General features: G+C 50.7%; 1 protein-coding gene across 2 annotated transcripts in view; it reads right to left on the reverse strand.

Annotated features, from left to right (window-relative positions):
- YPEL1 (yippee like 1) overlaps positions 1 to 10,770 on the reverse strand; it is a 37,097-nt gene extending 26,327 nt beyond the window's left edge. The window contains exon 1 of one of the 2 annotated variants that reach the window (XM_030914358.1): positions 10,551 to 10,770. The gene's annotated coding sequence lies outside the window, so the exon portion shown is untranslated. The remainder of the gene's footprint in view (positions 1 to 10,550) is intronic. The other variant, XM_030914359.1, reaches the window with a different exon arrangement.
- Positions 10,771 to 27,459: the final 16,689 nt, after the last annotated feature.

Consider the following 27,459-nt stretch of genomic DNA (forward strand, 5'->3'; position numbering starts at 1 on the left):
GGTCCCAGCTCTTCCAGAGGCTGAAACCGGAGGATTGCTTAAGCCGGGAGGTCGAGGCTTCAGTGAGCTGTGATGGTGCCCCTGCACTCCAGCCTGGGCAACAGAGCGAGACCCTATCCAAAAAATAAACATCAGTACTTTATATGAGAAGTGGCCACTAAACATTGGTAAGCTTGTTAAAAACATGGACCCGGCCGGGAGCGGTGGCTCACGCCTGTAATCCCAGCACTTTGGGAGGCCAAGGGGGGCGGATCACAAGGTCAGGAGATCGAGACCATCCTGGCTAACACGGTGAAACCCCGTCTCTACTAAAAATACAAAAACTTAGCCGGGCGTGGTGGTGGGCGCCTGTAGTCCCAGCTACTCGGGAGGCTGAGGCAGGAGAATGGCATGACCCCGGGAGGCAGAGCTTGCAGTGAGCCCAGATCGCGTCACTGCACTCCAGCCAGGGTGACAGAGTGAGACTCTGTCTCAAAAAAACCAAAGCAAAACAAAACAAAAACCATGGACCCATGGGCACCAAGGAGCCTCTGCGGGCAGGGGCCATGTGGGGGGGCAGCTGCAGATTCACCCCACTCAGACCCACATGTCCCCAGGGTCTAGGACCAGGGTCCCCAAAGAGCAGTGCACAAGCCAGGGCCCTGCCAGTGCTGTCCAGGAAAGACCAGCCGCAGCCTGCTGTGGCCCCAAGCTGGTCCCAGAAGGTTCCAAGAAGGAGTCTCATCTATTCAGGCACAAGGTCCTTGAGTCTGAGGTCCCCAGAGTGACAAGAATCTTGCCAAAGATAGGCGCTTGCCCTTTACCTCATGCACTTGCACCTTAGGGTCTGCAAATTCTCAGGCCATTGAATTCTCACAACATTCTGAGAAACAGCCATCCCTGCCCAATAGTGGCCACCGTGGTCCCACAGGTGGGTGCTCACTCCAGAGCACAGGTGTTCTCCTCTACTTGGTCCCACCTGGCTTGAGAGGGAGGAGCATCAGGGGAGGACAGGCCAGTCCTCAGGAGGGAGGGGACCCTCTGACCACCAGTGTTCCAAGCAGGAGGAAGCGGTGTGTCCCCATCAGGGTCCTGTGTTGCCCCAGGGTCCTCCATGCTGTCAGTGTTCTCTATTTGCTCAAGGCCTGTAGCTCTCAGTGGAAACACCAACCCTGGTAGCCGTAGCCCAGCCTGCTACCCTCCCTTGCTGGCCTCTTCCTGCACCTGAGCTGTCCCTACAGCAAGTGCCACTGGCTAAGCCTCTCAGCTGTGAGGCAGACAGATGCAGCGACAAGCTCAGATCTCAGCTCTCGCCTCTGCCTGGTGGTTTCTCTGAGTGTCACACATCCCCAGTGGGATGCAGAGCACAGTACTAACTCTTCCTGGACCAGAGTGCCTAGGGCTCTGCAGAGTAAACACTGAAGGCCCCACTAATTACAAAAAGCCTTGTTTCCAACCAAAACAGACTTGCTGTTTCCCAAGCACACTTCGCATGGGCCTTATTTGGAGACCTTCATGATACAGCCCCGCCCCCAAGGCATCCTCACCTGAAGAGCCTGCTGCCCTGGGCCCCAGCCCTCTCCCAGGTCCCCGTCCTGTCTCCTGCCTTGAGTCTGGTCACTGCACAGATGCCTCCCATGCACTTCATGTGGTCTCAGTCCTGATGGCGACCCTTGTCACTAGCCCTCAAAGGGGTCCTGGCAGTAGTGGCCAGAGCTGGATTTGTGGTCACTGAGAGGCATGTCATGTTAAGTTTTAACTTGGCTTTAAATGACAGATCCACTGTTGCACTGGGAAAACCACGACCAAGTTTGGAAACAACCAACGTAAATGGGCTTTTACAAGATCTATCGGCAAATTAGGAACCGCCCTGAAGTAAGTAACTGAAAGGAAAATGCTGGGCAATTCACCAGGCAAATCATCTCCACTCTCGGACACTGTGTGTTCCCAAGTTTGGAGGGCAGCTGCCCTCCATCCCCCCAAATAGACATTAATGTGGGGTATGTTTTTAGAGCAAAAACAATTTTCTGGAATCCAGAAATTTCTCTCCTAAAATAAGCCTGTAAAGTTATTTTAAGAGAACGTGAATCAGGCCCATGTCCATATGGTGCCGACAGCACACTTCTCAAGACAAACACACCGAGGAAGCAAACAAAACCAAGCAGCTTCTGACACTCAATGGGATGGAGTGCGGACTGGGGTGCCCCTTTCTCTTTTCCAACCACCCCACCAGGTCCTCACCCCACCTCCGGGGCACCTGTGTAGAGGACAGCCTGTTCCCCTCAATCCCCAGGCTGATCCACCTACCCCCGGCACTGCCACCACCTGGCAGGTGAGCGCGGGTCCCATCCCCACTACCTCCCTGGGGAGATCTCCAGGGTGTGGTGAGATGGAAAGGGGGTCCCAGGGAGATATGGAAGCCAGCGCGTCCGGGTCAGAGGCTGCAAAGCTGGAGAAGAACTGGGGTGTCTGCTGGGCGTAGCGATGAAGGGGCTGGCATGCCAGGTGGACAGAGTGCCAGGGAGAGTGGGGAAGGAACAGTGCTCAGCTCATGTGGCCCTGCCATGTTCAGCCAGGGTTCATAAAGAAAGAGGAATCAGGACATCATGGTCCACCTCCCTAGGGAGGAGAGGGATGAGGGGTGACAGGCAGTGGTGTCACCTGCCCGGGCAGCCGTCCCCACAGCTTCTCCACCTCCGTTCCCACTCGGCCGCCCCTTCCTTCCCCTCCTCTTCATGGAGGAGGCCTCCCTGTTTTTGGCTGTGCCTCTCCCACCCCTCACTGGCAAGGCACTATCCTTGGGATTAGAAAGATGAAAAGGCCACCGCCATCACAGAAGGAATGGACGACGGATAAAACCACCCGGAAAAGGACATGGAGCGGCTCCCAGAGGCTGGCAAGCCAACACCAGCCCTGTCCTAAGCTGCTCACTGTATAAGAATCGTGCGATCAACAGCAGTCCTAAGAGATGCATGTCCTTATTAGCCCCACCATGCACATGGAGAAACCGAAGCCCAAAATGGTTACCCGAGTGGCCCAACGTTGCACAGCCAACGACCTGTGAAGCTCAATTCAAAGCCAGAGTCTCCCCACCATGGACAATGTTGTCCAAGGTGGAACATGCAAGTAGATGTTCAACTCTGAAGGCACACTCATACTGTCTAACACTTAGCAGGTTGGCAATGATTTTTTTTTTTTTTTTTTTTTGAGACGGAGACTTGCTCTGTCGCCCAGGCTGGAGTGCAGTGGCCGGATCTCAGCTCACTGCAAGCTCCCCCTCCCGGGTTCACGCCATTCTCTTGCCTCAGCCTCCCGAGTAGCTGGGACTACAGGCGCCCACCACCTCACCCGGCTAGTTTTTTTGTATTTTTTAGTAGAGACGGGGTTTCACCGTGTTAGCGAGGATGGTCTTGATCTCCTGACCTCGTGATCCGCCCATCTCGGCCTCCCAAAGTGCTAGGATTCCAGGCTTGAGCCACCGCGCCCGGCCCTTTTTTTTTTTTGAGACGGAGTCTCGCTCTGTCGCCCAGGCTGGAGTGCCGTGGCTGGATCTCAGCTCACTGCAAGCTCCGCCTCCCGGGTTTAGGCCATTCTCCTGCCTCAGCCTCCCGAGTTGCTGGGACTACAGGCGCCCGCCACCTCGCCTGGCTAATTTTTCGTATTTTTTTTTTTTTAGTAGAGACGGGGTTTCACCGTGTTAGCCAGGATGGTCTCGATCTCCTGACCTCGTGATCCGCCTGTCTCGGCCTCCCAAAGTGCTGGGATTACAGGCTTGAGCCACCGCGCCCGGCCTGGCAATGATTTTTTTTCAAAGTTAGGCCAGGCGTGGTGGCTCATGCCTGCGATCCCAGCACTTTGGGAACCCGAGGTGGGTGCATCGCTTGAGTTCAGGAGTTTGAGACCAGCTTGGGCAACATGGTGAAACCCCGTCTCTACAAAAAATACAAAATCCCAAGCACAGTGGCTCACACCTGTAATCCCAGCACTTTGGGAGGGTGAGGTGGGTGGATCACCTGAGGTAAGGAGTTCTAGACCAGCCTGGCCAGCATGGTGAAACCCCATCTCTACTAAAAATACAAAAATTAGCCAGGCATGGTGGTGCACGCCTATAATCCCACTTACTTGGGAGGCTGAGGCAGGAGAATCACTTGAACCTGGGAGGCAGAGATTGCAGTAAGCTGAGATTGCACCATTGCACTCCAGCCTGGGCAACAAGAGCAAAACTCTGTCCTGAAGAAAAAAAAAAAAAATTAGCCGGGCATGACTGTGGTGCCAGCTACTTGGAAGGCTAAGGCAGGAGAATCACTTAGGCCCAGGAGGCAGAGGTTGCAGTGAGCCAAGATCACACCACCACACTCCAGCACTGGTGATAGAGTACAACCTTATCTCAAAAAAAAAAAAAAATTGATAAGGTCAGGGGTGGCCCATGCCTGTAATCCCAGTGTTTTGGGAGGCCAAGATGGGAAGATTATTTGAGGCCAGGAGTTCAAGATCTGCCTGGCCAACAGAGCAGGATCCCCATATCTTAAAAAAAAAAAAAAAAAAAAAAAAAAGAATGAGCTAGGTGTGCACCTATAGTCCCAGCTACTTGGGAGGCTGGGATGGGAGGATCACTTGAGGCCAGGAGGTCAAGGTTGTTGTTAGCCATGATCACGCCACTGCACTCTAGGGTGGGAGACAGAGCAAGGCAGTCTCTACAAATAATAAATTAAATTTAAAAATGTTATAAGTTGATAACACCACTGGTGAAGGTGCTCTGTGATCCAGCCATTTGGCAACACCCACAACATTTCTAGGAGCACAGCCCTGGACTGGGGGTTCATCTGGGGAGCTCACCTTTGACTGGTGCACATGTGCAAAATAACTGGATAAAAGTAGCTATTACCTGAAATAGCAAAATGCCATCCTGTAATAATACTGCCTGTAGTAACAAAAGCTTACAAGCCACCTCAAGGTTAACCAGTAGGGGCCAGGCACGGTGGCTCACACCTGTAATCCCAGCACTTTGGGAGGCCGAGATGGGCAGATCACCTGAGGTCTGGAGTTTGAGACCAGACTGGCCAACCAACATGGTGAAACTTTGTCTCTACTAAAAATACAAAAATTAGCTGGGTGTGGTGGTGGGCGCCGGTAATCCCAGCTACCAGGGAGGCTGAGGTGGGAGAATTGCTTGAACCCGGGAGGCAGAGGTTGCAGTGAGCCGAGATTGCTGCCACTGCATTCCAGCCTGGGCAACACAGCGAGACTCCTTCTCAACAAAAACAACAACAGCAAAGTTTAACCAAAAGAGACTGGCCAAATGCACTGATAAACATGCATCAGAGACATTTCCATCATGGGGTTTCTGGAGTCTCGCTCTATCTCCCAGGCTGGAGTGCAGTTGCATGATCTTGGCTCACTGCAGCCTCTGCCTCCTGGATTCAAGCAATTCTTGTGCCTCAGCCTCCCAAATAGCTGGGACTACAGGCACCTGCCACCATGCCTGGCTAAGTTTGTATTTTTAGTAGAGATGGGGTTTCACCATGTTGGCCAGGCTGGCCTTGAACTCCTGACTGCAAGTGATCCACCCTCCTTGGCCTCCCAAAGTGTTGGGATTGCAGGTGTGAGCCACGGCGTCCGGCCCACTCTGACTATTCAAACTTACACATAGTACATGAAGTCACAGGTGTGGAAGGGTCTGGAAAAATTTACAACAAAGGGCAACAGTGTGGGTACAATTTACCTGTGGCAATTCTAGCTTCCCTCTACACACGTCCACTTCCTCCCTACTTGAATTACAGGAGGAAAAGCTCCCCTCCACATTTTAGGAACTGCAGCCTAGGTGCACAATGGGGCCCACTGACAACATCAAACCACCTGTATGGCTGCCCTGAGACAAAGCTCCATGGCCCTCTAGACTCCCCACCAGCCCCTGCTCTCTGGGGAACTCAAGGGGCCTAGCTCCTCCATTGCCCAGTGGCCCCGGGTGCCTCAGCCCTCCAGGCTCTCTCCTCCATCTCTCCTCCCACCTGTGCTCAAGTACTACCTCTACCACCTCTCCTGAGACTACTGATAATGTGTCTGTACTGAGCGTTTCTTTTCAAAGAACCTGTACTACATTCCTTTTTTTTTTTTTCTACCATTAGTAACAAAGTTGCCTATAACCAAGGTCCTCGGACACATCCTAGTAGAGGTGCTTTCTTGCTAACAACAAGAAGACGGGGCTGTGAGTGGTGACTCATGCCTGTAATCCCAGCACTTTAAGAGGCCAAGGTGGGAGGATCACCTGAGGTCAGGAGTTCGAGACCAGCCTGGGCAACATGGCGAAAACCCGTCTCTACAAAAAAATTTTAAAATTAACCAGGTGTGGTGGCACGTGCCTGTAGTCCCAGCAACTCGGGAGGCTGAGGTGATCGCCACTGCACTCCAGCCTGGATGACAGAGACAGACCCTGTGTCGAAAGAAAGAGAAAGAAAGAGGTGGGGGGATGGGGGACATGGGGGGGGAGGGAGGGAAAGAAAGAAAAAAGACAAGACAAGAAAGGGGGCCGGGCGTGGTAGCTCACGCCTGTAATCCCAGCACTTTGGGAGGTAGAGATTGCGCCACTGCACTCCAGCCTGGGCGACAGAATGAGACTCCGTCTCAAAAAAAAAAAAAAAAAAAAAAGGAAGAAAAGGGAGGTGTAGGAACTATGTGCAACACTAGCGTTGTTAGGTTGAAAGAGTGGACACCAGACCCAGAAGACTGGATTGAGACAGACAAAAAGAGGTTGAGAATCTTAAAAACTATTTTCTTTACCCTCATGCTAAATAAAGTCTCATCATTCAAGCCTCCCGTCTTGGGGCAGAAGAAGAAGAAGAAAAAAAAAACAGATACACAAAGAGGAACCAGGTGAGGGGGAAGCGTTTGGGTGGCGGGGGTGTATGCCAATGCTGCTGAGAAGGCAGGTGGCACCAGGAGAGAGGGAGTAGGTGAGGTTTGGCAACAGGAATATCATCACCCCCAGGACAAAGATGAAAGAGGGTTTGACTTGCTTTGAGAGGCTTCCCAGGGTTTGATGGAAAATGTGCCACGTGTTTGTTGGCTCTGGGACCTGAAGCCAAATTCTGCTACCTTCTTTGTAAAGTGGGGTCATATGCAATTTACAGGGCAGTCAGACTACATGAGATGTTAAGGGGTATGATCCTTGGGTACAGTTTAGGTGTCTGACCAGGGTCTCAGGGCAGGAGCATGTGTCACTGTTACAGTACGGCAGGGGCTCAGCAAGCCCCTCACAAGCCCCACCAGGAATCCTGGCCCTGGCCCAAGGCCCTGCAGGTGCCAGAGGGCCTGCTGAGCAATGGGATGAATAACGGCTCCTAACCCCTTCCTGGGGTGTGGGCAACAGTGGCTGGCTCCAGGATTTCCATTTTACTCTCACCCGCCAACAGGTTTTTAGTACTCAGCATCTGTATGGCAGGTGTAATGTCCTGGCATTTGCTGGCGGAATCAATTTCATCCTCTTGACTTCTTTCCTGAATCTATCTCGCACTACTTGCTCCAAAAACCCTTAGACCTCTATGTCTTGGGTATTGAGAACTTTCTTCAACCTCCGCTCAAATCCCTTGTCAAAATTCCCACTTCCTAGAGGTTTAACTGATTATTAGATCTAACTACTTAAAACCTTTTACGCAACTTCATTTAACTCTAATGAAGAGCATCAGAGAACAGTTTGAAAGCAGGGGGGCTTCTATTGCTTCTTCATATTCAAAACAATTTTATTAGTCTTCCATGGAGACAAATACATTAAAACTACAGGGTTGGTCAGGCGTGGTGGCTCACACCTGTAATTCCAGCACTTTGGGAGGCCGAGGTGGGCCGATCACTTGCGGTTGAGAGATTGAGATCATCTGGCCAACCTGGTGAAACCCTGTCTCTTTTAAAAATACAAAAATTAGCTGGGCGTGGTGGCCCGTGCCTGTAGTACCATCCACTCAGGAGGCTGAGACAGGAGAATCGCTTGAACCCGGGACACGGAGGCTGCACTGAGCCAAGATCACGCCACTGCACTCCAGCCTGGCGACAGAGTGAGACTCTGTCTGAAAAAAAAAACAAAACAAAAACAAACAACCACACGAACAACAACAAAAAAAACTACAGGGTAGGCTGGGCTCACACCTATAAATCCCAGCACATTGGGAGGCTGAGACAGGAGGATCACTTGAGGCCAGGAGTTTGAGACCAGCCTGGGCAACAGAGTGAGATCTTGTCTCTACAAAAAAATTTAAAAATTAGCTGGGTATGGTGGTGTATGCCTGTGGTTACAGCTACTCAGAAGGCGGGTGGATGGCTTGAACCTAGGAGGTTGAGGCTGCAGTGAGTGGAGACTGTGCCATTATACTCCAGCCTGGGGGACAGAATGAGACATTGTCTCAAAAAAACCAATTTGTTTGTTGAAATAAACAAACCAAAAAAAAAAAAAAAAGAAAAGAAAAAAGAAAAAAACCTATAGGGTAGCCTCTTTCCTTTTTCCTGCATCCCTGCCCCTTGACACAGGTGCTGGTGGTACTTAGTGAAGACAGGCAAGAATCAAGAACAGATGTTAGAGAAATACTACTCTCAATCTAAAGAAAATAGCTTTATGGTGAGGTACAGCAGCTCAAGCCTGTAATCCCAACACTTTAGGAGGCTGAGGCAGGTGGATCACTTGAGCCCAGGAGTTCAAGACCAGCCTGGGAAACATTAAGTGAGATCTCGATCTCTATAAACAATTTTAAAGTTAACTAGTCAAGATGGTGTGCACCTGTAGTCCTAGCTACATGGGAGGCTCAGGCAAGAGGATCACTTGGGCTCAGGATGTGGAGGTTGCAGTGAGCCGTGTTTGTGCCACTGTACTCCATCCTGAGCGAGACCCTGTCTTAAACAAACAAACACACAAAAAGAGAAATGGCTTTATAAATTAGTGATTCAAAAGTGAAAAGGCTTAATACCCAGAGTTTAGTGAGAATACACCCAGGTCAGTTTTTCACCACAGCAGTGCAGGATGGTAATGATGGGGAGCACTGGGTGTAGGGTATATTGGGATTGTCTGTACTAGCTCTGCAACCTTTATGTAAATTTAGTTTTTCCAAAATAAGAAGTTATTTTAAAAGAAGACTAGGCCGGGCGCGGTGGCTCAAGCCCGTAATCCCAGCACTTTGGGAGGCCGAGACAGGCGGATCACAAGGTCAGGAGATCGAGACCATCCTGGCTAACATGGTGAAACCCCGTCTCTACTAAAAAAATACAAAAAACTAGCTGGGCGAGGTGGTGGGCGCCTGTAGTCCCAGCAACTCGGGAGGCTGAGACAGGAGAATGGCCTGAACCCGGGAGGCGGAGCTTGCAGTGAGCTGAGATCAGGCCACTGCACTCCAGCCCGGGAGACAGAGCGAGACTCTGTCTCAAAAAAAAAAAAAAAAAAAAAAAAAAAGAAGAAGACTATTGCTCGGATTGGTAATTAAGAGCGCTCAGTATAAGTGCTCAATACGGGCCCAGCCCTTAGGGGTTCCCACAAGTAGATGACATTCTACCCTGTAGGGCCCAAGAGGAGGGACCATGAAGGTCTTGGAGATCCTTATTCCTCAAACATGCCACTACCACTGCCTCCCAAGAGCCCACAACTGAGGGGGATCAGTGCATGATTATAAGACTCAATGACACCAGGATGAAGCACAGCTCCTGGCACCTGGGAGATGCTCAGCAAACATGTCACATCTATACCTTGCTCAGGTGAGGTGTCTGGAAAGGCTCCCCAGGGGTGGCAAACCTAGCCTTGGGAGCTGGGTAGGGATTCACGAGTGTCAAGGGCTGGTGGGTGGGAAGAATAACATTCTTAGCAAAGGAAACATCAGGTTAAGGTGGGTATGTTTTAGAGGAAGAAGAAATGCAACGGAACAGAAAAAGCGTGGGGCAGGGAAATTGATGTCTTCCATGTTCATTATCTGCCAAAAATAGAATCTCCGTGTTTTTCCCATCCTTATAACTCAGTACATAATTTGGACATCAAAGATGTCAATCAGAGGCAAGCATGCGGGAGGCAGACCCTGTTTAGCTCTCTGAAGCTCAGGCTTTTGCAATCTCTGTTAATGAAACCTATGCCACAAGTGGTAAACACCGAGGACGCTCCATTTTAGTCATGATCTTTATATGGCAACTTGAAAACCTTTTCCGCCTTTCTCATAAACATTCCTAGGAGACCTCTTTTGCCCTCATTTCCTTGCCCGTTGAGGGTGTATTTTTTAAGGAAGGAAAAACCAATAATCTGGGATCTTGTCCATTTTCCCTATATCTTTTCACGGTGGGGTGGGAGAAGAGGGGCAGCGGGGAAGGTGGAGAGAAGAAACGGCGGGGGAATCAAAGATTAGGCGTTGTTGTCTGTGCCAAAACGGAGTGAGCCCAATATCAACAAATCAAAATCCAAAATGTAACAAAAAAGTCACAAGCCCGCCTTGCTCGCACCCCCGCCCGCCCGGACGCCCAACAGGTGCTTCCCGGGCCCGCCCGCAGCCACAGTATCCTTGGGTGGCCACAAAGTAACCACCCGCGCAGCTGCAGCCAGGCCCGCCCGTACTCACGGCCGCTCCGCGGTCCGCGCCCCGGCCCGCAGCGCCCATCCGGCCCGGGCCCCGGTCAGCGCGGGCTCGGCTCTCAGGCGTTCCCGGCGCGGCCCGGGACGCGCTGAGGCCGTTAGCGCCTAGGCAGGGCGCGAGGCATCCTCCCGCCGCCGCCCCGCGGGCCGCCTGCCCTTTGTTTTGGAGCCGTGGCCCGGCCCAGACGCCGTTAACGGCCTCGGAGCGCGGCACCGGCCAATCAGCGCGCCTTGTCGCCAGCGCCCCGCCCCCATCCTGCATCCGTTCCGCCCCCCGTCCCGCCTGCCCCGCGCGTCCCCGCCCCGCGCGCTCCAGGCCAAGGAGCTCCGCCAGCTCGCACCCGGCCGGGAGCGGCAGGAGCGCACGTGCCGCGGGGCGCGCCGCACTCCCATTGGCTGGCCCGCCAGGCGCGGCCTCGGGGCCAGCCTGTAAGGGCCGCGGGCCGCGGGGGGCGGGGCCGCGGGGGGCGGGGCGAAAGCAGGGGCGGTTCCGCGAGGAGAGCTGCGCACGGGCGCGGGCTGGCCGGGCAGGGACGCTCGGCCTGCGGGGCCGGCGGTGGTGCACGCGCGCACTGGGAGTAACACCGGTCACCCGCTCCTCCGGCTCGCGGGGATGGGCCAGGGGCGTGCGGGGCCCGCAGCTCCAGGTGCTGAGGCGAGCTTGCGCGGTCGGCCGCGTTCGGGGGTTGGCGGCGGAAGGCGGTGCGCGGGGCGGACGTGGAGGCCGAGGCGAGCTCGTGGAGGCCGAGGCGAGCTCGTGTGCGCCGGTCCAGGGCCGGCCTTGGCCGTACCCCTCCGCGGCCGGGTCCCTAGAGTGCAGTCGTCCGTGCTGTCCCGTCCCCACCACCCTCTCTGAACCCAAGGACCGAACCCCCCAGGACCCCCTCGCCACGGAGGACCCCACGGGTCTGCGTCTGGCCCCTCGCTCTGATCTGGGACTGCCGCGTCAGACCCGACAGAAAGCCCCTTCCTCTGGGTAGTGCTCCCGTCGACCCGGCAGCCCGCGCCACCCCCATGCCTCTAATATCACTGTTTTCTTGGTTCCGTATCCCCTCTTTAAAAACAAACAATATATGTATCTGTATATTAGTTGAAAAAAAATATATATCTGTATATTATTTGAAAATATATATATGTATATTATTTGAAAAAATATATATCTGTATATTATTTGAAAAATATATATATATCTATATATATACTTAAAGGCTGGATGTAGTGGCTCACGCCTGTAATCCCAGCACTTTGGGAGGCCGAGGCAGGAGGATCATTTGAGCCCAGGAGTTCAAGACCAGCCTGGGCAACATAGTGAGACCCTGTCTGTACCAAAAAAAAGAAAAAAAAATCAAGAAATTAGGCATGGTGGTGCATGCTTGTAGTCCCAGCTACCTGGGAGGCTGAGGCGGGAGGATCACTTGAGCCCAGGAGGTCGAGGCTTCAGTGAGCCGTGATCGCGGTGCTGCACTCCAGACTGGGCGACAGAGCGAGACTCTTCCTCTTTTTTTTTTTTTTTTTTTTGAGACGCAGTCTCGCTCTGTCACCCACGCTGGAGTGCAGTGGCCGGATCTCAGCTCACTGCAAGCTCCGCCTCCCAGGTTTACGCCATTCTCCTGCCTCAGCCTCCCGAGTAGCTGGGACTACAGGCGCCCGGTTAGTTTTTTTTTTTTTTTTTTTGTATTTTTTAGTAGAGACGGGGTTTCACCGTGTTAGCCAGGATGGTCTCGATTTCCTGACCTAGTGATCCTCCCGTCTCGGCCTCCCAAAGTGCTGGGATTAAAGGCTTGAGCCACTGCGCCCGGCCGAGACTCTTCCTCTTGAACAGCAACAACAACAAAACAAAACAAAACGAACAACAAAAGAGCAAACAACAAAACCACTATTGAGGTCACAATGTATATAACATTGTTACGAGCGTCCTCTGGACGTGTTCTCTTGTTTTCTGCAACCCACTGTGTTTATAAAGATCTCTTCAAGCCGCTAAATGTGCAGCTGACTCATAACTTAAATTGTGGCTAGACGTTGCTTTTTTTTTTTTTTTTTTTTTTTTTTGAGACGGGAGTCTTGCTCAGTCGCCCAGGTTGGAGTGCAGTGGTGCGATCTCGACTCACCGCAACCTCCTCCTCCTCGGTTCAAGTGATTCTCCTGCCTCAGCCTCCCGAGTAGCTGAGACTACAGGCACCTGCCACCAGGCCCAGCTAACTTTTGTATTTTTAGTAGAGACGGGGTTTCACCATATTGGCCAGGCTGGTGTCGAGAATTCCTGACCTCAAGTGATCCGCCCGCCTCGGCCTCCCAAAGTGCTGGGATTACAGGCGTGAGCCACCGCGCCCGGCCCCATTTAACTATTTTAAAGTGTACAGTTCAGCAGTATTGAATACATTCATAATGTTGTGCAACCATCATCATCATCGGTCTCCAGAACTCATTTTCATCTTGCCTAAGTAAAGCTCTGGACTCATTAAACAATGACTCCCCATTTCCCTCTACCCCATGCGCCTCACCACCCCCATTCTACTTTCTGTCCCTATAAGCTTGACTACTCTAGGTACCTCATATAGATGAAATCATCTAGTATTTGTCTTTTTGTGTCTTATTGTGACTTTTGTGGCTCATTTCACTTAGCATAATGTCCTCAGGGTTCATCTATGGTGTAGCACGTGTCACAGTTTCTTTCCTTTTTTAGGCTGAATAATATTCCATTGTATGTAGATAACATATTTTGTTTCTCTGTTCATCTGTCAGTGGACACCTGGGGTGCTGCTTCCATACTTTAGCCACTATGAACTTGATGGTACACACATCTATTGGAACCCCTAATTTCAGTTATTTGGGGTATATACCCAGAAGTGAAATTGCTGGATCATATGGTAGTTCTATGTTGAATTTTTTAAGGCAATTACATACTGTTTCCCAATGCGGCTGCACCATTTCACATTCTCTCCAACAGTGTACGAGGCTTCCAGTTTCACCACATCTTCACCAACTGTTACTTTCTGCTTTTTGACAGTGGCCAGCCTGGTGCGTGTGAGACTGGGGGCTCATGATGGATTTGGTTTCCCCTTCCCTCGTGATTAGGGGTGTTGAGCATCTTTCTGTGGACTATGACCACGTGACCACATGACCCATTTCATTTTATCTGTACAACGTTTCTGTTTGGGGTGATAAAAATATTTGGAATTGGTAGTGGGAATGACTGTACAACAATGTGAATGCCACTGAATTGCCCCCTTAAAATTGTTAAAATGGGCCAGGTGTGGTGGCTCATGCCTGTCATCCCAGCACTTTGAGAGGCCAAAGTGGGCAGATCACCTGAGGTCAGGAGTTCAAGACAAGCCTGGCCAACATGGTGAAACCCCGTCTCTACTAAAAAAAAGTACAAAAAAATTAGCCAGGCATGGTGGCGGGCACCTGTAGTCCCAGCTACTTCGGAGGCTGAGGCAAGAGAATCGCTTGAACTGGAGAGGTGGAGGTTGCAGTGAGCTGAGATGGAGCCACTGCACTCCAGCCTGGGCAACACAGAGAGACTCCGTCTCAAAAAAAAAAAAAAAGTTAAAATGGTGAATTTTATGTTATGTATATTTCATCACAATAAAAGTAGTAAAAGAAAATCTACATTGTGATCTAGTACACATTTGTATGAACAAAAAGTTTCATGATTTAATACATACTTTTATTTTGGGCAATGCCCCAACATTTCTATTCTTCTCTGTTTTTGTTAACAAAATCCCAGGCATGACCTTCTGGGTGGCCTCCACAGCACCATCAGCCAGGCCTGTACCTGCCACCCCCGCGGCCTGCCCCATGGTCGCGCCATTTATAATCCACTTTCCTGCAGCCCACTCGCGAACACCGCCTTCAAGCTCCAGGGCTCCCTGCCTTTAGCGTCCCAGCTCCACGTCTCAGCATGCCCGCCACCTGGGGGCTGCCCTCCCCCATGCCCACTTCCTCTCTGACCCCTTTCCCACAGCCCACCCTTGCCTGTCCTGGAGAAATTAACCGCCCTGTCGCCCCACTGCTGAGAAGCTCACCACTGCAGCTGGCTGCTTACTTCGGGGACACCAGTTTCTAGGGAAGCCTAGTCCTCCTGAAAACCCTCCGCCTGCTCCACCTCTGGGTCCGTGCAGGTTCCACCATCCTGGAAGATGATCTCATGCCTCCTCCCCTCTGCTAACTCTGTGTCCAACTTTACAGAGAACTTAGAGATGGGAGAGGACTCCTCTCCGCCCCCACCGCTAAACGTCCCGTCCTAAACATCTGCCCTGCCTGCTGCCATGAACACATGGCTCGCCCTTTGTCCTGCGCCCCACGGCTTACTTGGCTGCCCCATCAGGGTAGGAGCCGTGTTCTTTCTCAGCTCCACGTGCCGTCTTTGGTTATGCCCACCTGTTCTGCAACTTTCAGGGCAAGTGATGCAGAAGGGCCTGGCCTGGGCTCCTCCCACGTCCAACTCCTATTCTTAGGGTTCCATCCCAACTGCTCCAACATTATGTCGCCAAACGTCATGTCGTCACATCTGAGCTCAGCCCATACCTTACTGGATGGTCCTACTAGCATTTCCTACAGTGGGGCGCTTTTTAAAAACACTTTCTTCACTTAGATTCTGGGGCCTTACTTTCTTCCTCACTGGCCTCCGTTTCCCCACCTGCCCTCACCCTCCTGATGCTGGAGGTCCCAAAAGTTGAGCCCTTAGGTCTCCTCCTTTCCCTCCACTGGCCTGACAGGTGATCTCCACCAAGCTCATTGGCAGTGGAAGACCACGGTGGAGCCTGCTACTAATCGAGTGTGTTCCTTGCCGACCACAGTGGCTCATCCCTATAATCTCAGTACTTTGGGAGGCCGAGGCAGGTGGATCGCTTGAACCCAGGAGCTCAAGGCCAGACTGGGCAACTTGGTGAAACCTCCTCTGTCTCTCTCCCTATATGTGTATATCTATATAGCTATATATTTATATAGCTATGTCTGTATTTCTCTCTATATATGTTATGTATATATTATATAATATATAATATGTATATTATATAATATATACATATATAACATATATAATATATACATAACATATATATTATATATATCTATATATAACCAAGCCTCTGTCTCTGCCAGCTCATATATATGAAATATATTTATGTATTATATAATATATAGCTATATATGCATTATATATTATGCATATATATCTATACATATATTTTTTTCAGAGAGAGAGCTATATATATGTATATATGTGAGCCACCACACCCGGCCCATTTTAACAATTTTAAGGGGGCAATTCAATGGCATTCACATTGTTGTACAGCCATTCCCACTACCAGTTCCAAATATATACATATATATATATCTAGGTGTATATATATATCTAGATATATAGATATATATATATGCAAAATTAGCCAGGTGTAGTGGCCATACGCCTGTAGTCCCAGGTACTTGGGAGGCTCAGGAGGGAGGATCACTTAAACCTGGGAAGTTGAGGCTGCAGGGAACACTCCAGTCTGGGCAACAAAACAAGGCCCTGTCTCAAAAAAAAAGTGTGGTCCAGGCTCGGTGGCTCACGCCTGTAATCCCAGCACTTTGGGAGTCCGAGGCGGGTGGATCACGAGGTCAGGAGATCGAGATCATCCTGGCAAACATGGTGAAACCCCGTCTCTACTAAAAAATATTAAAAAGGCCGGGCGCGGTGGCTCAAGCCTGTAATCCCAGCACTTTGGGAGGCCGAGACGGGTGGATCACGAGGTCAGGAGATCGAGACCATCCTGGCTAACACAGTGAAACCCCGTCTCTACTAAAAATACAAAAAAAATTAGCCGGGCGAGGTGGCGGGCGCCTGTGGTCCCAGCTACTCAGGAGGCTGAGGCGGGAGAATGGCGTGAACCCGGGAGGCGGAGGTTGCAGTGAGCTGAGATCCGGCCACTGCACTCCAGCCTGGGCGACAGAGCAAGACTCCGTCTCAAAAAAAAAAAAAAAAAAAAAAAAAAAAAAATTAAAAAATTAGCTGGGCGTGGTGGCAGGCGCCTGTAGGCCCAGCTTCTCGGGAGGCTGAGGCAGGAGAATGGTGTGAACCTGGGAGGCGGCGGAGCTTGCAGTGACCAGAGATCGCGCCACTGCACTCCAGCCTGGGCGACAGAGGAAGACTCCATCTCAAAAAAAAAAAAAAAGTGTGTTCCTCAGCACGAACCCTCCCCTGACCCCCAAGCTCTCACCTGCAGCTGCCCACTCCCAGTCTCACCTGGAGGTTTACACTTTAAACTCAACACAAATCAAACCAAGCCTGTCTTCACCAACTCAATTAAGGGCATGGCCATTTTTCAAGGCACAGGCCAAATCCTCAGAGTCCTCCTTGACTCCTCTCTTTCCCTCACACTACAGGTCCAACCCCTCAGCAATTCCCCAGGCTCCCACTCCTGTCACCAGCACCCAGGGCCTGAGCCACTCTCCTCTCTTGTCTAGATTATTATCATTGCTCAAGTGGCCTCCAAATTACAAACGTTGCCTCCTTAACTCTATTCTTTACTGATCGATTCTTTTAGAACAAAAGCCAGATGTATACCTCCTCAAAAACCCCAAGTAAAAGCTAGAGTTCATTAATGGGCTGAAGTGATTTGGCTCCTTTCTCTCTCTCCTGCTGAGTGTCCTATTACTGTCCCCTGCAAGAGTTTAGCCAACTACAAAGTACAGTTTTTTGTTTTGTTTATTTTGAGACAGAGTTGCTCTATTGCCCAGGCTAGAATGCAATGGTGTGTTCTCGGCTCACTGCAACCTCCACCTCCTGGGTTCAAATAATTCTCCTGCCTCAGCCTCCCAAGTAGCTGGGGTTATAGGTGCCCACTACCACGCCCCTTTAATTTTGTATGTGTGTGTGTGTATATATATGTGTGTGTGTGCATATATATATATTTATTTATTTTCGTAGAGATGAGGGGTTTCACCATGTTGCCAAGGTTGGTATCAAACTCCTGACCTCAAGTGATCCTCCCACCTTGACTTCCCAAAGTGCTGGGATTACAGTTGTTAGCCACCGCGCCGGGCCCAGAGTTTGTACTGGGGCTCCATCACATAGGCGTGGGTGATGGCCTAGAAGGAGGAGCTTAGACCCCAGCCTCTGGGTGTGACCTGGAGCGCCACTTCCCTCTGGCAAGACACCTCCAGGGCTTCGTGATCAGCTGCCAGAAGCAGGTACGCAGGTTAGCCCTCTCCCTGGGCAAGGTGAAACCCTTTGCTCTGCCGTCCCCCTGCGGACTGCCTTCTGGATGTTCCCACATCCTTGCTGTTCCCTTCCCTGCAAGGCTTCTCTCCTGTCAGCATCCTGGTCCCAGGGGCCCTCTCTCTGCACACTCAGGACCGCCCCCTCTGTGCTCTCTTTCCCTTGCACTGGTCTGTGTATTTCCCCTTCACTTGGCTATTGTGGTCTCTCCTCCCCTCCCCAGGATGTGAGCAGGGGTTGGGAAGAGGCCTCAGTGTGTTCTCGGCTGGTCGCTGGTGCTGAGAGCGTCACTTGGCAGGATGGCTGAGGATTAACTAAGACCCAAGACGCCAGGCACGGTCCATGCTTAGGAAACGCGAGCCTTCCTCCAGGTGCCCAGCTGCTTCCAGGGCAGGATTTCTTGGGAAGAGACAGGACTGAGGGATAGGAGTAGTGGCTCAGTGAGAGTCCAGAGCTGAGAAAACAGATTTGTACCAGGGAGTTGCCCCACAGTGTTCCCAGGTATTGAAAAACAGCTGCCAGTCAGCTGGCCGTGTAGTTATCCACTCGAAGCCCAACATGGGTGAACAGACCAGGCTGCCTATTCCAGGCATGGGTAGGAGTATGGAGCCTATGAAATTGCTGCAGGGTTGGTGCCCATCACAGGTTCTCCAGCCCTGCACAGAATGACAGCATGTGTTGACTGCTGAGATGGAGCCAGACTGCCAGAGGGTTGAGACACAGCAGAGGCTGAGGCCTCCCCAGGGGATCCCATCTGACTGGGTGTTACAGGCTGACTGTCTTTCACATGTGACTGCATTTGGAAAGAGAGTATTTAAAGAAAACATTGAGATCATGAGGGTGGGCCTTAATCTATATGACTAGTGTCCTTATAAAAAGAGATTAAACGTCCAAGTGCGGTGGCTCACGCCTGTAATCCCAGCACTTTGGGAGGCTGAGGCGGGCGGATCATCTGAGATCAGGAGTTCGAGACCATCCTGACTAACATGGTGAAACCCTGTCTCTACTAAAAATACAAAAATTAGCCAGGTGTAGTGTTGGGCGCCTATAATCCCAGCTACTTGGGAGGCTGAGGCAGGAGAATCGCTTGAACCCCGGAGGCGGAGGTTGCAGTGAGCCAAGATTGTGCCATTGCACTCCAGCCTGGACAACAGAGCGAGACTTCAGATCAAAAACAAACAAACAAACAAAAAAACAAAAAACAGATTAGGCAAGACATGGTGGCTTATACCTATAATTCCGGCTCTTTGAGAGGCCCAGTCGGGAGACCCCCATCTCTAAAACAAATTATTATTTTTGGACACAGGGTCTTGCTCTGTTGCTCAGGCTGGAGTGCAGTGGCGCGATCACGGCTCACTGCAGCTTCAGCCTCCTGGGCTCAAGCAATCCTCCCACTTCACCGTACCAAGTAGCTGGGACTACAGACAGGCACCACCACGCCCAGCTAATTTTTAAATGTTTCTAGGCCGGGCGCGGTGGCTCAAGCCTGTAATCCCAGCACTTTGGGAGGCCGAGATGGGCGGATCACGAGGTCAGGAGATCGAGACCATCCTGGCTAACACGGTGAAACCCCGTCTCTACTAAAAAATACAAAAAACTAGCCGGGCGAGGTGGCGGGCGCCTGTAGTCCCAGCTACTCGGGAGGCTGAGGCAGGAGAATGGCTGGAACCCGGGAGGCGGAGCTTGCAGTGAGCTGAGATCCGGCCACTGCACTCCAGCCTGGGCGACAGAGCGAGACTCCGTCTCAAAAAATAAATAAATAAATAAATAAATAAATAAATGTTTCTGTAGGCTGGGTGCCATGGCTCACGCCTGTAATCCCAGCACTTTGGGAGGCCAATGTAGGTGGATCACCTGAGGTCAGGAGTTTGAGACCAACCTGGCCAACATGGTGAAACCCTGTCTCTATTAAAAGTACAAAATCAGCCAGGTGTGGTGGTGCACATCTGTAATCCCAGCTACCTGGGAGGCTGAGGCAGGAGAATTGCTTCAACCTGGGAGGCAGAGGTTGCAGTGAGCCGAGATAGTGCCACTGCATTCTGGCCTGGGTGACAGACGGAGATTCTGTCTCAAAAAAAAAAAAAAACAACTTTCTATGTTGCCCAAGCTGGTCTTGAACTCCTGGGCTCAAGTGATTCCCTGACCTCAGCCTCCCAAAGTACTAAGATTACAGGTGTGAGCCACTGTGCCTGGCTTTTTTTTTTTTTTTTTAAATTAGCTGGGTGTGGTAGCACATGCCTGTAGTCCCAGCTACTCAGTATGCTAAGGTGGAAAGATGGCTTCAGTCCGGGAGTCTGAGGCTGTAGTGAGCTATGACTGTGCCACTGCATTCCAGCCTGGGCAACAGAGCAAGACCTGTCTCTTAAAAAAAAAGAGAGCGATTGGCCGGGTGTGGTGGCTCATGCCTGTAATCCCAACACTTTGGGAGGCCAAGGTGGATGGATCACAAGGTCAGGAGATGGAGATCATTCTGGCCAACTTGGTGAAACCCTGTTTCAACTAAAAATACAAAAATTAGCTGGGCATGATGGCTCGCATTTGTAGTCCCAGCTACTCAGGAGGCTGAGGCAGGAGAATCTTTTGAACCTAGGAAGCGGAGGCTACAATGAACTTAGAGCACACCACTGCACTCCAGCCTGGGTGACAGAGCAAGACTCCATCTTAAAAAAAAAGAGAGAGAGATTAGAATACAGACACACACAGAGGGATGACCATGTGAGCCCACAGGGAGAAGATGCCATCAACAAGCCAGGGAGAGAGGCCACAGAAGAAATCAACCCTGCGGATGCCTTGACATTGGACTTCCAGCCTTCAGGACTATGAGAAAATAAATCCCTGCTATTCAAGCCGCCCAGTCTGTGGTACTTTGTTACAGCAGCCCAAGCTGACTAATATACTAGATTTTGGGGGTAGAAAGATACTTACAGCAACTCTCCTCAAGGGTCGCCCAGCCTGCCTTCCACCCAAATTCTACCTAAATCCTTCGGGTTGGCCAAAACTAAGCTGCCTGCTTTGGTGTAACTTCAGTGCAGGCTGGTAGAATTGCTGTGGACAGACAGGGAACTTAACCTCCAGGGTGTCAGTGGTCTCCTCGGCCAAGTGAGAGGCCGTGCTGTGCAGAGTGCCCTCCAGAGCCTCTGGAGTCTAAAGTTCTGTGACTTACTAAGACTTTCCTTTATGATCAGAAAGCCCATTAGGAAGCAGGCAGGTGCTGTTGGCATAGCAACCACAAGTCATCTTATGTTCTTTCCAAATTAAAAATTTTCCAGCTTTAGAACTGAGGAGAGAAAGATGTAAGAGCAGAGATGAAATTAAGTTATTGATGGAAGTGGTTGCCATGGCATCATGCTGTCCTTGGAGTCTGCCAGCTGCCACTTGATTTCTCCATTTTTCGTGTAAATGAAGGAGTCCAAGAGAAGATAAGGACCAGCCTCCCACAGTGAGTGAGAAAAACAAAACGTATGTGTTCATTAGAAAGAGTTAACTATGGGAGGCCGAGATGGGCAGATCACGAGGTCAGGAGATTGAGACCATCCTGGCTAACATGGTGAAACCCCGTCTCTACTAAAAAATACAAAAAACTAGCCGGGCAAGGTGGTGGGCGCCTGTAGTCCCAGCTACTCGGGAGGCTGAGGCAGGAGAATGGTGTAAACCCGGAAGGCGGAGCTTGCAGTGAGCTGAGATCCGGCCACTGCACTCCAGCCTGGGCGACAGAGCAAGACTCTGTCTCAAAAAAAAAAAAAAAAAAAAAAGAAAGAAAGAGTTACCTAATGATGGGAACCTAAAAAACATTTTAGGAGTAGTGGCTGGGCGTGGTGGCTCACACCTGTAATCCCAGCACTTTGGGAGGCTGAGGTGAACGGATCACGAGGTCAGGAGTTCAAGACCAGCCTGGCCAACATGGTGAAACCCCATCTCTACTAAAAATACAAAAATTAGCCAGCCTTGGTGGTGCTCACCTGTAATCCCAGCTACTCAGGAGGCTTGAACCCAGGAGGCAGAAGTTGTAGTGAGCTGAGATCGTGCTGTTGCACTCCAGCCTGGGCAACAAAGCCAGACTCCATTTCAAAAAACAAACGAAACAGAGTAGCTATACACCCAATGTACAGGCCTTCTCAAAACTTACATGAATCACCTGGGGATTTTGTTAAAATGTGGTTGCTAAAATGGTAAGTCTGGGGTGTGGCCTGAGATTCTGCATTTTAGGCCGGGCACGGTGGCTCCCACTTGTAATCCCAGCACTTTGGGAGGCTAAGGCGGGCAGATCACTTGAGGTCAGGAGTTCGAGACCAGCCTGGCCAACATGGTGAAGCCCCATCTCTACTAAAATACAAAAAAAATAGCCAGGCATGGTGGCGCATACCTGTGGTCTCAGCTACTTGAGAGGCTGAGGCATGAGGACTGCTTGAACCTGGGAGGCAAAGGTCGCAGTGAGTGGAGATTGTGCCACTGCATGCCAGCCTGGGTGGTGCAATCTTGGATCTGTCTCAAAAAAAGATTCTGCATTTTATTTTATGTTTTATTTATTTATTTTGAGACGGAGTCTTGCTCTGTCGCCCAGGCTGTAGTGCAGTGGCGTGATCTCGGCTCACTGCAAGCTCTGCCTCCTGGGTTCACGTCATTCTCCTGCCTCAGCCTCCCGAGTAGCTTGGCTGGGATTACAGGCATGAGCCACTGCGCTGGGACTATTTATTTATTTTTGAGATAGGATTTCACTCTGTTGCCCAGGCTGGAGTGCAGTGGCACAATCACGGCTCACTGCAACCTTTGCTTCCCAGGCTCAAGTGATTCTCCTGCCTCAGCCTCCCAAGTAGCTGGGACCACAGGCGTGCGCCACCACACCTGGCTAATTTTTTGCAGTTTTTGTAGAGATGGGGTTTTGCCATGTTGGCCAGGCTGGTCTCAAACTCCTGGACTCAAGCGATCCACCCGCGTTGGCCTCCCCAAGTGCTGGGATTATAGGTGTGAGCCACTGTACCTAGCCCATTATTTTAAATTGTGGTAAAATACACATAGCATAAAATTTACCATGTTAAACCTTTTTTTTTTTTTTTTTTTTTTTTTTTTTTGAGACAGAGTCTCGCTCTGTCGCCCAGGCTGGAGTCCAGTGGCCGGATCTCAGCTCACTGCCAGCTCCGCCTCCCGGGTTTACGCCATTCTCCTGCCTCAGCCTCCCGAGTAGCTGGGATTACAGGCGCCCGCCACCTCGCCCGGCTAGTTTTTTTGTATTTTTTAGTAGAGACGGGGTTTCACCGTGTTAGCCAGGATGGTCTCGATCTCCTGACCTCGTGATCCGCCCGTCTCGGCCTCCCAAAGTGCTGGGATTACAGGCTTGAGCCACCGCGCCCGGCCTTTTTTTTTTTTTTTTGAGACGGAGTCTTGCTCTGTCGCCCGGGCTGGAGTACAGTGGCTGGATCTCAGCTCACTGCGGTCTCCGCCTCCCGGGTTTACGCCATTCTCCTGCCTCAGCCTCCCGAGTAGCTGGGACTACAGGCACCCGCCACCTCGCCCGGCTAGGTTTTTTTTTTGTATTTTTTTAGTAGAGACGGGGTTTCACCGTGTTAGCCAGGATGGTCTCAATCTCCTGACCTCGTGATCCGCCCGTCTCGGCCTCCCAAAGTGCTGGGATTACAGGCTTGAGCCACCGCGCCCGGCGCTTTTTTTTTTTTTTTTTTTTTTTTTTTTTAAGGGATGAAGTTTCATTCTGCCACCCAGGCCAGAGTGCAGAGGTACAATCACTGCTCACTGGAGCCTCCTGGACTCAAGTAATCCTCCCATCTTAGTCACCTGCGTAGCTGGGACTACAGGTCTGCGCCACTATGCCCAGCTAATTTTTTATTTTTATTTTTGTGGAAATGGGGTCTTCCTATGTTGCCCAGGCTGGTCTCAAACTCCTGGGCTCAAGCAATCGTCCTTCCTTGGTCTCCCAAAATGCTGGGATTACAGGCATGAGCCACTGCACCCGGCCCATGTTAAGCCTTTTTTAAGTGTACACTTCAGCAGCGTTCAATGTGTTCACACTTGTGCAATCTCCAAAACACTTTCCATATGGTAAAATGGAAACTGCACCTATTAAATAACAACTCCTCGCGTCCCCCTCCCCACAGAGAGTCTGCATTTATGACCAGGTGATGACAGTGGTGCTGGTCTGTGGCCCACATTTTAAGCGTCAGCTGTCCTTTGGAGTCTTTCTTGATACCAGGGGCTGAGGTAAGTTGCAGACAGGACAGAGTGAGCAGGCCACACACTGTGCTTCCCAGGAACTTCCTGGCAAGTGGGGCAAGACACGGGGGTGATGAAACTTCAGAGGAGTGGACAGGCTACCTCATTCACAAGTGTGACTAGCATTTGCTTGGTGCAGGGAGGATGCAAGCATGGGTGGTAACGTGGAGACACTCGGTGACTGCCGCATTTACTTGCTAAGTTTGCTAGACCAATTCCCTTATGCTGGCATGTTGGGCATCGGAGGCTACTCACCTTAGTTTTGCTATTATAAATAATGCCGGTATAAACATCTTTGTATATGGGCTGTTTCCTCTTGAATTTTTGTCAAGAGAAGAAAATCTCAGGAATGGAATGACGGAGCCAAACTCATCTTCTTGTTGGCTCCAGTTGCATCTTCCAGATCCCACTGTATTCCTCTACGGTGCTGTTAACAATGCTAAAGGGGATGGATTTCTTTACACCTTTATGATATTTGGCAGTTATTTTTATTTTATTATTATTTTTTATTTTTAGAGATGGGTTTCGCTGTGTCACCCAGCCTGAAGTGCAGTGGCTCAATCACGGCTCACTGCAGCACTGACACCCTGGGTCAAGCGATCCTCCCACCCCAGCTTCCCAAGTAGCTAGGACTATAGGTGTGTGCCACCATGCCTGGCTAATTTAAAACAATTTTTTTTCTTTTTTTTGGAGAAACGGGGCTTGCCATGTTGCCCAGGCTGGTCTCGAACTCCAGGGCTTAAACGATCCTCCTGCCTTGGCCTCCCAAAGTGCTGGACATTTGGCTTTTATAAGTTCTCTTTTGTGAAAAACCAAAGTAAGGTATACACAAAATGGCACTTCATCTTTCATTTGTGTTTCCCTGTTTACTAATAGTGGATGCTCTCCTCATGTAAGCAGGCAGTTTCCCTCACTGACCATCAGCTGGGGAGGAGGCAAGGTGTCTGTAGCGTCGTGATTCGTTACCTGTTTTGGAATGGACTTTTGTTATTGGCCACCCACGATAGATATGTCCCCAGCCCCCCGGCCCTCTGCACTGTGGTCATTGTTGGCATATGTGAAATCAGATACAAGATACTCCTCTAGTCCTCTGGTTTGTCCAAGACACTGGATTCATGGTTTCTCCAACCACACCTGGTGAGCGAATACCCTGACCTTCTGGATTCATCTGTTAGGAAACGCACTGGGTAACAGGTATGAGAATGGGAGTGACTTCCAGTTTCAGTTCCAACATGTCAAGTCATCGCTCCTGCCCTTACAACAAGAACATAACTGAATAAAGTGAAACTCAATGATTTTCTTAGATCCATCAGGGAACTGAGGCCATAGGACAAGCCACCACCCCAAACGCCAGAGAGGCAGGCAAAGGCTCGAGATCACAGTTTGCTGGGAGCAGAAGCCACCAGGGCCAGGAGCTGGCAGGAAGACTTAAAGGACCCCTTAAATGGCAACTTAGATGAATGGCCGGATTTTGTATGAGTTTCAAGAGTCAAAAACTCATTGCAGGGTCCAGGCGCGGTGGCTCACACCTGTAATCCCAGCACTTTGGGAGGCTGAGGTGGGTGGCTCACTCGAGGTCAGGAGTTCGAGACCAGCCAGGCCAACATGGTGAAACCCTGTTTCTACTGAAAATAAAAAATTAGCCGGGTGTGGTGGTGTGCGCCTGTAATCCCAGTTACTTGGGAGGCTGAGGCAGGAGAATCGCTTGAACCTGGGAGGCGGAGGTTGCAGTGAGCTGAGATTGTGCCACACTGCACTCCAGCCTGGGCGATGGAGAGAGACTACATCTCAAAAAACAAAACAAAACAAAACCACAACCTCATGGGGATCCAGTCTAAGCGGGACTCCCACACTTTTGTTGGTTTTACCTCCAAAGGGCCCCATCAGGTTCTCATAGTGAAGAATGGAGGGAAGTCCCTTGTGTTTGACCAGGGAGAAGGGAAAAGCAACCATTCGGAATTGTTCCTAGAGTGTTCTCAACAACAAAGACCAGCTAGCAGGAGAGAAGACCTCCCAGAGCCTTACCCAACACGGGGGAAGGGACACACCCAACTCCAGTTCTCGCTAACCCTTCTGACTTACCCAAGAGGGCAAGAAAAGCTAAGATGCACCTGTGAAGGTCACAGCCCAGGGACACGGGCTCACTAAAAGACTGAGAGCTAATCGTGGGATCCCAGAGCGCTTCCCCTCCGTCCACACCTTGCTGCCCATCTGCAAGGCTCCCACACAATACAGAGGGTCACTGCTGAAAGAAGGAAGACTCAGGCTCCACTTAAGAAAAAGTCTCCAGGGAAAAAACAAAGACGAGAGGGGAAACAGAAACAAAGACACTGAAGAACATTTTAGCCTCTGACACGTACAGCAAAACACAGCCTCACTCTTAGCCAGAAAAACAGAAAAACTTCACACTAAAGCCCTGTCCACCTCAGTGTTACCCAAAAGATCACATCTTTCAACAAAAAATTGTAAGGCATGCTAAAAGATCAGAAAAAACACAGTTTGAAGAGACAAAGCAAGTGACAGACCCAGACTCAGATGGCAGAGACTTTGGAATGATCAGACTGAGAATTTAAAATACCTAGGATTAGTATGCTAAGGGCTCTAATGGAAAAAGTGGGACAAGCCAGAACAGATGGGTGATGTACGCAGAGAAATGGAAGCTTTAAGAGAGGAGCAGGGATTTAAAATGTTTATGTAGATCTGAGCTTCCAACTTATATCATTCTCCTTCCCTCTCAAGAACGTTTTTTTGAAACAGGGCCTCACTCTGTTACCCAGGCTGGAGTGCAGTGGCACGATAATGGCTCACTACAACCTCCACCTCCAGGGTTCAAGTGATCCTCCCGCCTCAGCCCCCAAAATATCTACAGGTGTGAGCGACCATGCCCAGCCAATTTTTGTATTTTTTGTAGAGATGGGGTTTCACAATGTTGCCCAGGCTGATGAAGAATTTTTTTTTTTTTTTTTTTTTTTTTGAGACGGAGTCTTGCTCTGTCGCCCAGGCTGGAGTGCAGTGGCCGGATCTCAAGCTCACTGCAAGCTCTGCCTCCCAGGCTCACACCATTCTCCTGCCTCAGCCTCCCGAGTAGCTGGGACTACAGGCCCCCGCCACCTAGCCCGGCTAGTTTTTTGTATTTTTAGTAGAGATGGGGTTTCACCGTGTTAGCCAGGATAGTCTCGATCTCCTGACCTCGTGATCCGCCTGTCTCGGCTTCCCAAAGTGCTGGGATTACAGGCTTGAGCCACCACGCCCGGCCTGCAGAACTTATTTTAACATTTCTTACAAAGCAGTGCTACTGGCAAAATTCCCTCTGCTTTTGCTTGTCTAATAAAGTATTTATACTTTAGAGGCAGGGGCTTGCTCTGTGGCTTAGGATGGAGTGCAGTGGCACGATCCAAGCTCACTGTGACTTTGAACTTCTAGACTCAAGCAGTCCTCCCGCCTTGGCTTCCCAAAGTGCTGGGATTAT

Source organism: Rhinopithecus roxellana, chromosome 13 (assembly GCF_007565055.1).
Source record: "Rhinopithecus roxellana isolate Shanxi Qingling chromosome 13, ASM756505v1, whole genome shotgun sequence".
Classification (NCBI taxonomy): Eukaryota; Metazoa; Chordata; class Mammalia; order Primates; family Cercopithecidae; genus Rhinopithecus; species Rhinopithecus roxellana.